Genomic DNA, 15,269 nt, shown 5'->3' with positions numbered 1-15,269 from the left:
TCTGGGATTGTGATGCCTCCTGTTTTGGTTTTCTTCTTCAATATTACTTTGGCTATTTGGGGTCTTTTGTGGTTCCATATGAATTTGAGGATAGTTTGTTCTACCTTTGAGAAGAATGTTGGTGCAATTTTGATTTTTAAACAAGTAGAATTAGTCAGATATACAGCACTGTGTAGCATGATCCAGCCAGACGGAGCATCAGGTGTAGACATAACGTATCAGGATCCTGGAGAGGTTTATAATGTCTGTAGTGCAGAGTAATATTATGAGGATGGAAGAGCAAAGGGCCAGCTCAGGAAAAGTATGCCATTACCAAGTTTCTTAGCTCAGGCTTGCAAGTAGTTCTGTTCGCTTCTTTAATCACTCTATCCCAGATGAAGAATGTGACTTCCTCAATATCAGCTTCTTAGGTTCCTGCCACACTGTGCTCTCCCAGTGCTCTGGACTCAGTCTTTATGTTACTTGATGTCTCCTTTGCCTGGTTTAGCCATCAGGCATTTGCATGACTATGGACCCCTGACTATGGATCCCTGGCTAATTTCTTAAACATCACCACTGTGTTCTTGGGGATTCCACTCATAATCTCTTATCTTTCAACCTTTTAGTCATTTCTTCCTTTCTTTGTATTTTGCTTAGACGTACTGTTTCATGTTTTGTTTTGTTTTGATTTCTGTACCTCCACTCCTTTGACCATAGACTCTGGCACCCCATTAAACCCACAGCTGAAACATTAGCACCTGAAACACACTAGTTCCCATTTTCACCTCATCCTCCTAAAAGAAATAACACATATTATTCTTTTAGTACGGAAAGAATGAAGACAAACAGAATCAGTTGTATTCCAAATTAAAAACAAAAAAAAAAAGACTAGTCTTTCCTTCCTTACACTAGTCTATTTTTAAAGAAATTTGTGGGATGCCTGGGTGGCTCAGTTATTTAAGTGTCCGACTTCAGCTCAGGTTATGATTTCACAGTGTGTGGGTTTCAGCCCTGCATCGGGCTCTGTCTGATAGCTAGCTCAGAGCCTGGGGCTTGTTTTTGGATTCTGTGTCTTCCTCTCCTGACCCTTCTCTGCTCTCATTGTCTCTCTCTCAAAAAAATTTTTTTAAATAAAAAAACATTAAAAATAAAAGCTAAAAAAAAAGAATTTGTAATTTCTACAGAGGAAAAATGGAGGGCATTTTAGAGTTTCCAGTAGGGAAGTAACCATAAAATTTCTATTTTAAATACAAAACCTCTAGAAAAGGCAAGTTTATAGAGATAGACAACAGGCAAGTGGTTGTCTACAGCGGTGGTTGTCTAAAGCGGTGGGTAGGAGCAGAGGTGAACTGCAAAGAGGCCAGAGGGAAATTTTTGGGTGATGAAAAAGTTCTACACCTGGATGGTTGCCCAACCCTTTAAACTTACTAAATTCATTGAATTGTACACTTAACAATGGTGAAAACATCAATTATACCTCCATAAATACCCATTTTGGAAAATCACTCTAATTATAGAGCAGATTAACAATGCAAACAGAAGCAGAACAGTTAGAAAACTGAAGTACTAATATCAGAGACAGATGACTGCCTGTGTGACTGGAAGACAAATATTAAAGAGGACTTTATGAGGTGATATTTGTAGGACATGTGGTTGATGAAGTGTAGGAAATATGAAAGTTATGATATAAGGAAAATACCCAGCTTCCTGACAAAAGCATCAACATAGATGGTGGTTAAACTTATTAAACCAGGAGCTCAAGACACAGATAGAAGGGTGGTTTTGCAAGGTCAAGGGAGGAGTTGTGAAAATCATCAATATACGGGAAAACTTGTGAAAAAAACTGTGAAAAGCATCAATATATGAAATTTGTATGGAATTTACAATTCCGCGGAACTATGTATTGTCAAAAGAAAATGTTCTGAAACACAGAATCCTCTGGTTAGGGACCCGGATTAAGGGAGGCTCCTTTTTCGGGAACACGGCCAGTGGTCACTGTGTAAGAGAAGACAGAGAGCCATGAAGTCAAAATGATGCGCCAAGAGATCTCTAGGTCTAGCTCTAGCCACGGTGTTGATTAAATTAGGAATTGCCACATATGTCTATTTTGGGGTGAGAAAGTGTAATCTTCCCTTATCCCTCAAAGTAGAAAGCAACTGCGTAACAATGAACCATAAAAACAAAACAGCTATACTGTCTTAAAAAATTAATCACATTAATCCTCCTTCTGATTTCTTATCTTTGCAAAGGCCACCAGCATCTACTGAGTAGCCTAAACCAGACATTTAGGAACAGTTCTCTTCCCCCCCCCCCGCCTTTTCTCATTTATCAATGATTAAATCCTCTTCTTTAACATTTTTGAATGTGTACCTCTCTACCTCAGGTCTTCATCATTTCCCTTCTGGATTATTGAGACCATCTTCTAACTAGTCTTTTTATGTCTGGTCACACTATATTCTAATTTATTATTCACATCCTGATATATTTATCATCATAAAAGAAAAATCTTACCGTGTGGCTTTTTTTTTTTTTTAATTTTTGCCATCTGTCCTGCTTGATGCCTTGGTATTTTATTAAAGTTTTTGGTTCAAAGCAGTCACTCAATAAATATTTGTGAGAAGGAGGAATGAAAGAAAGAAGGAAGGAAGAAAGAAACTTCATTTTATTTTACTCTAAAGTAAAGTAGGTCAGGGAGATGAAGCTACTACAGTAAGAAGCCTTAAATTAGAGAAGCTCTCTGAGCTTTTGTTACTATATAAATATATAAAACTGGCTTGGATCTAAGTGGCTAATACACAAATGTGGATTTTAATAAACTACTGTTCACTAAAGACTATGGGATTTTCTTAAAATTTTAGGCAGAGTTAGGGGCACCTGGGTGGCTCAGTCAGTTAAGCATCTGGCTCAGATCTTGACCTCACGGTTCATGGGTTCGAGCCCCACATCAGGCTCTGTGCTGGCAGCTAGCTCAGAACCTGGAGCCTGTCTTCGGATTCTGTGTCTCCCTCACTTTCTGACCCTCCCCTACTCACACCGTCTCTCTCTCTCTCTCTCTCTCTCTCTCTCTCAAAAATAAATAAACCATTAAAAAATGTATGCAGAGTTAGAACAACCACTAGTTCACAGAAATTTGAAGGGATATAAAAGAACAAGAATGAAGCTGTTTCCTTCTTACAGCCTACCAACTCTTTCTCAGCAAATTGCTTGAAAGTATGTGTGTGTGTACACCCATGTGTGCAGCTCTCTTATATATGAGTATGGAAGTGTGGGTATGTGCAATGCTGTTATTTCCTGTCATCCTTTCAGATGTCAAGTTTTTTTAAGTCCAAATAAAATAAATAACCCCTCAATTTGATATAATGTTCAGCATTCTAGTGCCCTTTTCCTTTATTTTAAAAAAACTATGTGGGAGATTTATATATACTCTCCTTTGGTCTTTTTTGTTCTCTTGCTCTTTACTCTTTTTCTTCTGAATTTTATTTTCTTACCTTATATTTTTGACATACAAAATGCTATACATAATTAATATATATAACTTGATGAGTTTAGTAGTAAGTATACACCCATGAAACCATCAGCGGAATCTGCCATAAACCTGTCCATCAGTTCCAAAGGGTTCTTGCCATTCTCTTCATTATTGCTTTTCATTCTTACTTCATGTTTGTTTTTCATCTCAGTTCTGGTGTTCCAACTGCATGAGATTGCTCTGGTCTTTAGTGCCCCAAACTATGAATTCAATTTATTCTCTTTGATTTTTCAAGGAATCACTAACTGTGCACTTGTGGGTAAAAAAGGAATTGGCTGAAGTTCTGGTAATAATAGCTAAGAACAGAAAGTGAAAGTTCTAAACCCTAATGATTAATCCTTGACCCTTAATCCCCTCCAGGCTTTTATCTCACAAAATTAGTGACATTTCTTCCAGGATCACCTCATATTGGTTGTTTGCTTTTTAACAACATTATTAATATTAATAATAATTATTATTATTTCCATGTTATCTGCCAAAGTATCCCATGAATGGGATATAATATTATAATATCCCATATAATATAATAGTAATAATAATGATCTCAAAAATTTTCATCTCATAATTTGGTTATGAAATCTTAAACTTGGAAAGCTTGACTTGCCTTAAGATGAGACCGACTTATAATTATTCTAAATCTGTATTTATTTTCTTATTTAACTCCTTAATCCATGAGGAATTTACTTTGTAGGTTGTATGAAAAAACTTTTTAAAAACAAATGGCTGAAACATTTTCTCAGTTCCATATATTTACAAAATTATTCCTTACCCATTTGGACTGACGGCAGTTTCTCAATTTTTTATTCCATTTATTTGATTTATCTGGCTTTTCCTAAATCAATGGCTCACAAGTCATATATTCTCATTTTGTTTTAATCTTGGTATAATTTTTTTTTCTTGTCACTGATTAGTTAGATTGTCAGCTCCTCATTCTTCCAAATGAACCTTTTAAGTCATTTCATTACTTTCTGTAAAACATCTAGTGTTACTTTACATTGATATTTTATTAAACTTAAATATTAATTTAAGAGAATATGAATTTCTGTTTTACCATCTTGGCATATCGTTTGATATTCCATTGGTTAAGTTTGTCATTGAAGTCCTGTATATCTTTATAACAATTTTTTTAATATGGAACGCCTCGCAAATCTGCATATCATCTTACCCAGTGGCCATGCTAATTTTCTCTGTATTGTTCCAATTTTAATATATGTGCAGCCAAAACAAGCACTATCATTATAACAAATTCTGACGTCCTTCTGACATTTCTTCAAATTGCCATTTCTTCATATTAGACCCCTTCTTTCAGAGTTAGGAACATTCCGTTCTGTGGTACTCTCTCTAGTGTAGAATTTATGTATTTTCATTTGAGTAAAACCAGAGATTATGGCTTTTAACATGGTAATCATCTGCTTTTAGTCAAGTCTGCCACTCAGCAGATATTTCTTGATTATTATATTTTAGGTACTGTTTTAGATGCTGCATACACATCAATAACAAAATGACTTGATACTGTATTTAATGTTACATTCTAGTGAGAGTAAATAATATAGAATGGTAGCTCATGATAAGTGCTATGTAAAAAAGAATAGAACGAGATAAGTAGAATTTAGAGTGCAAAGTGAGTAGAATAATTTTAAATAAGGTGGTCATGGTGTGCCTTCTGGAAAAGACAACGTTTGTCCAAAGACTTGAATAGTGAAGAGGAACTATGCAGACAGGGTGTGGTGAATGCTCCAGGCAGAAGAAAGAGAAGGCACAAACCCTAATGCAGGGCTGCACCTAATGTACTCAGGAATAAGCTGGAAGGCCAGGACGGCTGGAATATAGTGCGCTAACGAGACAAGGGGGGATGAGGTCAGAGAGGGAATGCAGGAGGTAAATTGTAAAAGTCTTTGTAAGTCGTTGTAGTGATTTTAGCTTCAATTTTTGTGAGACAAGAAGCAATTGGAAGATTGGGTCAGGGAATGACAATCACGTCTTAAAGGATTCATTCTGAATTCTATGCTGCTGTTAGTAGTAGTAGTTTCCTACTACTGTTCCTAGTAGTAGGAAACCAATTAGGGGGACATTGCTATGCATAATGCTTCCCTGGGTCAACAGAGTAATAGTGCGGTAACAAAAAATGGTTAGTTTTAGATATAGTTTGAGTGCAAAGTAAACGGTATTTCTTTCTGGGTTGCATTTTTCCCCCTCTTACTTTTTAAGAAAATATTTTTAAATGTTTGTTTATTTTTGAGAGAGAGACACACACACAGAATCCAAAATAGGTTCCAGGCTCCAAGCCTTCAGCACAGAGCCTGATGTGGGGCTCCAACTCATGAGCCTTAAGATCATGACCTGAGCCGAAGTCGATGCTTGCTGACTCAGCCACCCACGCACCCTCTTACTCTTAATTAAGAATCTTCATTTTATATGTCTCTGCTGGTGACTTTTTAAATTTAGCTTATTCCTCCTCGGGTTCTCTTATTAATAGCATTTTCTTCTCTTGGACTTTATATAGATGTAATTCTCTTTTGAAAATATTGAAAATTTTATCTTAAAGAGCTATGGTGGGAAAAAAAAATACTGTCTGGAAATCAAGAGAATGTGATTCTAGCTCTGTTACTAATTTGCCATGTAATCTGAGATAATCCTAGAATTCTTGACTATACAATGAGGTTAGAATAAATGATCAATACTATTCCTTTGAGCTTAAATATTCTACCCATCTATGATTCTGTATCTGTACATTGGTCAAGAAAGAGTTAAAAGTAACTGACTAACCTTTATTTGAGTTCCTTGAAATATCAACAGATTGATTTGCCATAGCTGAAGAATTTTTAAGAGAAGAAATAGGAAGTTTCCAAAAATAAGCTTAGACTATTGGCGGGGGGTGGTCTTGCTGCTGATGTTGCTCCCAAGTTTCTCTCTTTGGCAGCAGAAAGGGGCCCTTGTCTGTAATGCTTGACCTAATAGGGACCGCTTCGTATTTGTAATCCTGCAATTACTGCACTTCTTTTCCTCACCATCTGTGAGAGGATTTTCCTAGGAACTTCCTTTTTTTAGAAATACCCTTCCCTATTTCAGTCCCACACTTTCAAAACCTGACTTATTGTGGTTGTGTCACTGTTGTAGATATGCACAAGCAGCATTTCCATTTACCTTTTTATCTGTTTCAGCTTAACGTTTCCCTGTATTTAACCCTGTCCTTTTTTTTTTTAAACGTCTATTTATTTTTGAGAGAGAGACACACAGAGTGTGAGTGGGGGAAGAGTCAGAGAGAGAGGGAGACACAGAATCTGAAGACAGGCTCCAGGCTGGGAGCTGTCAGCACAGAGCCCGATGCGGGGCTCGAAACCACGAACAGTGAGATCATGACCTGAGCCGAAGTCGAACGCTTAACCGACTGGGCCATTCAGGCGCCCCTTTAACACTGTTCTTGAGATTCCTTCGCAGCGCTACCAGGTTCAACCCATGTTGCCTCCACGAGGGCATATTCTTCATGTGCACCTTGTCTCTGTCCTCTCTTAGATCACATGATACATCTGATCCTGTGTCTTGGTGGAGCCTGTCCCTCTCTGAAGCTGTCTCAATCTGTTTTGAAACATAGAACAATATTGTTTTCCCCATCTCAAGAGCATTGCATTTATGACTGTATTTGACACTGAGAGACCAGAATTAAGATACTAAGAGACTATGAAATGAAAGGCAGAAATAGCATGTTCTTGCAAATGAAAGAAATTCACCCCCACTTTGCTAAAAGCACAAGATCTTTCTAATCAAACACTTGACATCATGACCAGGCTGGGGAAAAAGTGTACCTGTTCAGTTATAATTGGTTCTGTTCACAGAAGTGGATTTTTCATTGTCTGTGCAGCTACAGGAAATATGGCTAATAAAAGCACATGTCAGCCTGACTGAAGCTGTTCTACAAAGCCCGGCCAGACCACTCTGCAAAACTGTTATTTCCTATTATGAAAACTAAATCTCAAATCATAGTTAAAAGGTAATCAGTCTTCAAGAGAGTAGTCTGTCGAAGTAAGCAGTAATTCAGATTTGATTGGCAATGTAAGTTTTTCAGGGAATAGTTCAAAATGGTAAGCATTGTGAGAGAGCCAGAAACACAGTCTAAAATGATGATTCCCAGAATTTTCTAACATTGAGTTATTGATAAATACATACAATTTTTTAAAGTTGTGCTTTCCTAGGAACCATGATAATAGTACACAGTGGTTTTGTGTACTTCATCTCATTTAACTCTTGTAACACAACCTTGTGATATAGGTATGATTGTCATCATTGTATAGCTGAAGAGACTTGCCCAAAGTTCCCAGATCTGCAGTACGTGTCGTGATGGGCCTCTCCCCTGCCAGCAGAGCCCCGGTGGGTACGAATGTCTCTAGCAACTTTTCTGCTCTATTGTTCCTTGCTTGATATCCGTATTTATTGTTTCCGTCATTGACAAAACAGAGTAATAGCACCTTCACCACAGGGTGATTGTAAAGAAAAAAATCCAAAGAAATGACACACATAAAAAAAAAAAAAAAAGCCCTACCGAAAGGGAATTAATATGACCTCACCTAAAAGCTTGATTTTGTATGTAAATTTCATGATTTAAAATAAAATATTTTCCTCTAAGTAAAAGGCATTGTGATTAGGTACATCAGTAACATAAGTTTAGAAGCAAGCACATTTTTCTTTTCATACAAAGATGATATTGCTGACACTTCGTTGGAGAGACAGGTAATGTATACCATTTTCCTAGTTGGATCTGCACAAATTCTGTGGTTCTATGTGCTAGCCGGGTAAACAAAGACCATGTTATGCTAATATACCTATATTGTATATAGGCTTCCCTACGAACTTTTTTCTGAAATGTAAAGAATTAGTGTCACCCTACTTCTGCTCTTTCTCTGAAATAAAGTAGACCTAAATCTCTATGTAGTCCTCATTTCACTCAGGAGAATTTTCCTGTTTAGACCAAGTAAACAGGTGATCTTCATTACAGATTCCTTGTACATTTCTTTTTTTTTTCTTTTGCTACTTTGCATCTATTAATACTGATGTACATAGCTTATCTACTTTGTTGGGCCTTTGATAGTCTGTGCTCCACATACCAGGTCTTGAATGAGTATATGGCTACTCTCAAAAGATGCTTAATAAGTCTTTGTCCACAGTTGAACAAGAGAACACATTTTCGTGACACTTGAAAAAAATCCCACAGGGAAAACCATTTGGATTATATACAGAATTTATCCAGCTTTAATGGAAAGCTACCTAACTCTAGGACTTATTTCTAGTCTACATGCCAATCACACTCCATTTATCCAACCATCCATGGAGAAGTTGAAATATATAGATATAGCATAACAAAACAAAAGAAACAAAAAGCAACTGTTACTCAAGATGGGCAGACCATGAAGGTTATTACAGGGCACTCAAAAGGATTCTGACTTTTTTTCTATGACTGAGATAGGGAGCCATCAAGAGGAGAGAGCAGAGATGTGACATGGTATGATTTATGCTTTAAAAAATCACTATGGCTGTTGAGAGGGTCCTAAATGATTAACATCGGCCATGCTCAGGACAGGAAGCTTTGTTTCTAAAGGGTATTCTAGATATTAGGTCCATTTTGTTTTCATTTGAAATGTATTTAGCCTGTGGCCCCATGGTGTAATGGTTAGCACTCTGGACTTTGAATCCAGCGATCCGAGTTCAGGTCTCCGTGGGACCTTCCTGACTTCTGGGGGGCCTGGGTGGCTCAGTCAGTTGAAATGTATTTAAACATATACTTGCTATATCAATGTAAATAAAGTCAGTTTTATTTTTCTAGTGTTTTGCCACATTCTGGGAAAGTGGGTAGAAGGTAATGAGGATTAAGTAAAGTAACCTGGTTTGACCAGAATTTATAAGATATAGAAATTTATTGCCCATTCAGTGATAAAAAGGGAGAATCTCTGAAGCATGATTATTTTGTTGTGTCTTTTCAAGAAAATATTTAGGAATAAAATATTTGTAAAAACCACTTATTTTCAAATAGTAACTACAATCCAAAAATATATTTTAGTCCCATGTTACTACCAGTAAATGATTACTCTAACATTCAGGTAGTTTAGACTAAAACAATAATTATGAATGTTACTGATTTCTTTAATCAAAATGTCAATAATGGTCATTTTACTCTTTTCCCATTTACATCAGTCCACCCAACTTTTCATTATTCAATAAAGAAAGCTGTAGAATAAATCAGTAAAGGTCATTAGACCGTTTAGCTTCACTCCCTATATCTGATTGTTGGAAGGGAATTCTCTGAATGCTTTCAGATTCCCTCATGATCTAAGCTTTCTGAGGAATGACCACTGGTGAATTTGGTTAAAGGAGGATTGAATAGCATCCATGTCCTGGAAGATACAGATAGTATATTACTTGAGAGATTCAGAGACTTCTGTCTCCTGTAGTATTTGCTCATATCCCAGAATAAAAGCCTTTCCCTCTCCCCCAGAGGAGGGTGGGAAAATGTGTGAGCCAAGCTCTGAGTGTAGTGTTTTTGTGACTCTGTGGTACAATGCTTCTGTTTGTGCAAAATTCTAATTTTCCCCCCAAATACATAAGAAATTATATCAATACCATTTATTCAGAATGATATTAGTAGTGAACCCATATATACCCTCACCAGTGCTAAGATGCTCTGTGATAATAAAACTTTGTGTTTCCTGTCAGGGTATCTATCTATCTATCTATCTATCTATCTATCTATCTATCTATCTATCTATCTATGTAACACTGTGGCAGGCTAACTTGTGTTATAAGTATTGTCTCAGACCATTAAATTTCAGACTCAACACTGATGTCTTCCTTTAATGAGACTCATGACATTGATATTTGTACTGATGAAGAATGAGACTCATTTTATGTCAATTGTCAAGATATTCTGTATGTTATTTGTTCTCTATGATACATTGAAAAAAGAGATTTCAGAAATAGTCTGTAGAAATATGGAGTTCTTCACACACACACACACACACACACACACATTTGCCGGACTGTTGAGATGGATAGGTAAAAGCATTTCTGTGGCAGTGGTGATAGGTCTGAATTTCATTGGAACATGCTGTTAAGGATGATGTCATGCAAAGAACATGGTGACGTGAGTGCAACAGAGTGTCATGTTGGCATATGCCATGGATTGGTGATTTCTAGGGCTTTTTATCTGCATGAGTAGATAAGCAAGGTTTTTGTCTTCTGACTAAAGGAAGAAGGTGTGTGGGGTGTGTGTGTGTGTGTGTGTGTGTGTGTGTGTGTGTGTGTGCGTGCATGCAAGGGTGCTGAAGAGAGTCAAAGATAAATAAAACAAGAGAGTTGAGAGTTGGGGAGGGGTGTTAAAATATGGAGACTTAACCTGGTATCTTATGTTTTGATTGCCACAACAGTATCACAGCTTCAGAAAGATGCGATGTTAAATAATTGCTTCTGATTGTTTTCAGCAAATGCCTAGTGATAGGGCTGTTTCCAGAGTGGGTGAAATCAGGCTCCAAAGGGAGCTTTTCTGGGGAGCTGCCAGATTAATTGTAACAGTGACAATAATCTGTGAATGAAGCTTTTTAAAAAAATGTTTTATTGTGGTAGAAAAAGTTAACAAGACATCTACCGTCAACAAATTAAGGGTATAATACCGTATTATTGAAAATAGGTACAATGTTATATAGCAAATCCCTAGAATTTATTCATCTTCCTTAACTGAAATGTTGTGTCTACTGATTAATACTTCCACTTTCCCTCCTTCCAGTCTCTGGCAACCACCATTCCACTCTTTGAGTCTATGAGTTTGACTACTTTAGATATGACATATAGATAGAATCATGCAGTATTTGTCTTTTTGTGACTGGCTTATTTCATTTAGTATCGTGTACTCAAGATTCATCTGTTTTTGCATATTGCAGAATTTCCTTCTCTTTTAAGGCTGAATAGTATTCCATTGTGTGTATATACCACATTTTCTTTATTCTTTAGCTTGTTTACACATCTTGACTATTGTGAATAGTGAGCAGTGGGTACGAGAATCCATATACGTCTTTGAGATCCTGATTTCAATTCTTTTGGATAACTATCTAGACTTTGGATTGTTACATCATACTCTGGTTATGTTTTTAATTGTTTAAGGAATTTCTATCCTGTTTTCTAAGGAGCCCCAAACCCAGTATGCCCCTCTGGTGGTTGCAAGTCTGCTGGGTTTAGAGACTACTACAGAGCTAGGGGGAAGGGAATAGAATGAAAGCAAGTCAGGTCACCACAAAGTTCACTGTTCTCATCAAGACTGAGTTATTTTTTTTTAATTAAAGTTTCTTGGATTGTTGAAAATATTTAGCTAATTCTAGAGTTCTGAAAAAGTTGATTCTAATGATTTTTGCCAGTGTTCATTTATTTTACGGATGAGTGGCATTTTGTAGGTCCTTAGTCCATCATTCCTAACTCTTGATCTTGGGCAAATTACTTAACCTTTTTTTCTCAATTTTTACATTTGTAATACAGGAGTAATAATAATATGCCTCAGAAAGTTGTTGCAAGTTTATTTAGGAAAATCACTGAAATTAGTGTGGGGCACATAACAAACACCCAATAAACACCTGCCATTAAGATCAAGCCATCTGGGTGGCTCAGTGGGTTAAGCAGCCGACTTCAACTCAGGTCATGATCTAATAGCTTGTGGGTTCCAGCCCCGCGACAGGCTCTGTGCTGATGACTCGGAACTCAGAGCCTGGAGCCTGCTTCAGATTCTGTGTCTCCCTCTCTCCCTGCCCCTCTCTCACTAGCACTCTGTCTCTCTCTCTCTCTCAAAAATAAATAAACAGTCAAAAAAATATATCGTGGCACCTGGGTGGCTCAGTCGGTTAAGCCCCTGGCTTCGGCTCAGGTCAGATCTCACCTTCATGGGTTAGAGCCCCACGTCAGGCTCTGTGCTGACAGCTAGCTCAGAGCCTGGAGCCTGCTTCCGGTTCTGTGTCGCCTTCTCTCTCTGCTCCTCCCTCTCTCATGCTCTGTCTCTCTCTGTATCAAAAATAAATAAAACATTTAAAAAATTTTTTAAAAATATCAAGTATATTCATTTAAAATACACTGGTTCTGGGGCACCTGGGTGGCTCAGTTGGTTAAGCATCTGACTCTTGATTTTGGCTCAGATCATGATCTCATGGGTTGTGAGATGGAGCCCTGTGTTGGGTTCTGCACTGGCAATGCAGAGCCTTCTTCGGATCCTCTCTCACCCTCTCTCTCTCTGCCCCTCCCCCATTTATTCTGTCACTGTGTCTCTCAAAATAAATTATTAAGTTAAAAAATTTTTAAATAAAATAAAATATTAACAAACCTACCCTTTAATATTATTTTAAATTTTGGTTTTATATTCATGGCATAAGTCGCACTTTTTTAAAATTGGTTTATTTGGGCAGAGAGATTTATACGTTATATTCTACAAAACTTCAGACAACAGTAGTTGATTTCCATTCTATTACATTGAATATTTCCCAGAGCTTTTTAAAACAATAACTGATGGCCAAGCCGTTGCAAACATTATGATTGTAAGCCACTGAAAACCATACTCAAACAGGGTAATTTTGCCTTTTGTTACCTCAGAAAAATAAGTCTGTTGATGCATGTACTTTTGCCAACATGGTTTATAACATAGCACTTTTTGAGAGGATTGCCTCAGGGATCAAATATAAAATTTACAATATTTTATGAAATACCTAGAACTCTCAAAGTCATTGATGTCTTTATAAAATGCTTTAAATTTTGATGACAAAGATGCTTCCTTAAGTCACTCTCTACTAAGGGACAATGGATTTTAGAAGGACTATTTCAGGGCCGTGAGACTCAGCAAACTCCAGCCGGTCTGAGAAGGCACATGGGAATTCCATGAATAAGTTTAATGTATGATCAAAATGGCCAGGTCAGAATATTTAACAATAGTAAGTAATTATGAAATGCATTTGCTATTTTCTCTCAATTTATAGATATATAAGCATAATATTCATATAATGATATACTTCATTAAAATACTTTTTTGGGCTATATTTATTAGTATTCTAAAGGCTCTGAGTTTTGAATAAGCAAGAAAAAATGCCTATATTGGTTCACCAGTTGTTCTTCATCTCTAACTGAACTGAGATATTTTAATTATTACATTTTTTTTAAAATGTATATTTTTGAAAGAGAGAGAGAGCACATGCACACTAGCAGAAGAGGGGCAGAGAATGGGGTTACAGAGAATCCCAAGTCAGCTTTGTGCTGATAGCAAAGAGCCCAACACGGGGCTCAAACTTAAGAACCTTGAGACAATGACCTGAGCCAAAGTCAGACACTTAGCCAACTGAGCCACACAGGCATCCCTAATTATTACATTTAAAAAAATCTTTTCATATAGTAGAGATTACACCAAATCAGATCTCAAGGAAGGAAGGATACTTTGTGTAAAACCTTCTGACTTTAAGATGTATCATTCTGAAAAAATAACTTATATATGTATTGACATATACATTTAACCCAATTCCAATAAAAATTCAGCTGACTTCATAAAAATAGAAATTCACAAGCAAAGATTTAAAAAAAAAATAAGACACAAGAATGAACCATTGTTTAAATATTAAATTGAATGTCATCAGATTTTAAAACTTATTCACTATTTAAAATATTGTATTAAAAATGAAAAGAAATACCCCAGTCTGAGAGAGAATATTGTATACAAATACAAACCATTTGTATTTGTTCTACATTTAAAAAAACCTCTTACAACTTAAAAATGAGAAGACAGCATAACTGAAAGCCAAAGAAAAACTTTTTGACAGTTTTATAAAGAAGTGACTCAAAACAGTCAATAATCAAAAAATTCTCTACAGTTAAAATCATTATTATCAATAATTAAATCACAATGAGTTACCAAACAGCTAAAGTTAAAAAGACCAACAAGATCAACTTTTGGTTCACTCCTGGAGGGACTGGAACTCTAGAAGAACCGGTACACTGCTGATGGAGATTAAATGATACAACTTGAAAAAAATAAAATCTATATGACAGATTTTTAAAAGGAATCTCATATCAATCATTTGTGAGACTTAGCCACTCCACTCGAAGGAACTTACCAAGGAGAAATGAATGTCCATAGGATGGGGTCCACAGCTGGGAAGAACCACCCAGACAATGCATTTGGGTCATGATGATCAACATGCTCCCTGCTTTCTGAACAAAGCGAAATGGCTATTGTGTTTTGCTAGATCTCAGAACTTTTTCAGACCAGTGACTCTATGTTGCTCCAACTTTTCCTTCTCTTTGTGAGTGGAAGCATCTATTGCACTTCTCCTGATTCTGTCTCTCCATTTTATGTTGGGTATGTGGGGCCCAATAGCTTGGTTCTATATTCCATTGTCTTCTGATCAAGAAGAGGCCCCCACAACTAACCTCAACTGCACCTGAGCCGGATTTACATCATGTATTACTGGACTTAAAGTGTGATCCTGATGTTGAAATGGGATGAAACTTTGAGGGTTTAGGGAGTTCGGTAAATGGATTTCAGAACTGGGAAGGACGTGTATCATATTTGGCCAGAAAACTAACTGTGGTCATTATTCTCCAAAAATAGTCCTTGTCGTAATTTTATTATGTTAACATTTGTTAAGTTAAACCCTAGGGTGTCATATGGTGAGTTCCAGTTCAACAAAAGACCACAAAAGAATTGAAATAGAGAAATTTATTACTCACAAGTCCTGGAGAAAATACATGGCAAGCCTGGAGA

At 36.7% G+C, this 15,269-nt stretch overlaps 1 protein-coding gene and 1 non-coding gene across 3 annotated transcripts in view; one reads left to right on the top strand and one right to left on the bottom strand.

Annotated features, from left to right (window-relative positions):
* Positions 1–15,269, top strand: part of THEMIS (thymocyte selection associated) — a 172,808-nt gene that overhangs the window by 100,551 nt on the left and 56,988 nt on the right. The window lies entirely within an intron of this gene.
* LOC115297269 lies at positions 4,631–4,736 on the bottom strand. The gene has a single exon (XR_003911370.1). It is a non-coding gene; the product is annotated as a U6 spliceosomal RNA (small nuclear RNA).

This window comes from Suricata suricatta, chromosome 7, assembly GCF_006229205.1.
Source record: "Suricata suricatta isolate VVHF042 chromosome 7, meerkat_22Aug2017_6uvM2_HiC, whole genome shotgun sequence".
NCBI classification, from domain to species: Eukaryota; Metazoa; Chordata; class Mammalia; order Carnivora; family Herpestidae; genus Suricata; species Suricata suricatta.
Note: the sequence above shows the minus strand (reverse complement) of the source record. Positions and strands in the feature narration are given on the sequence as shown.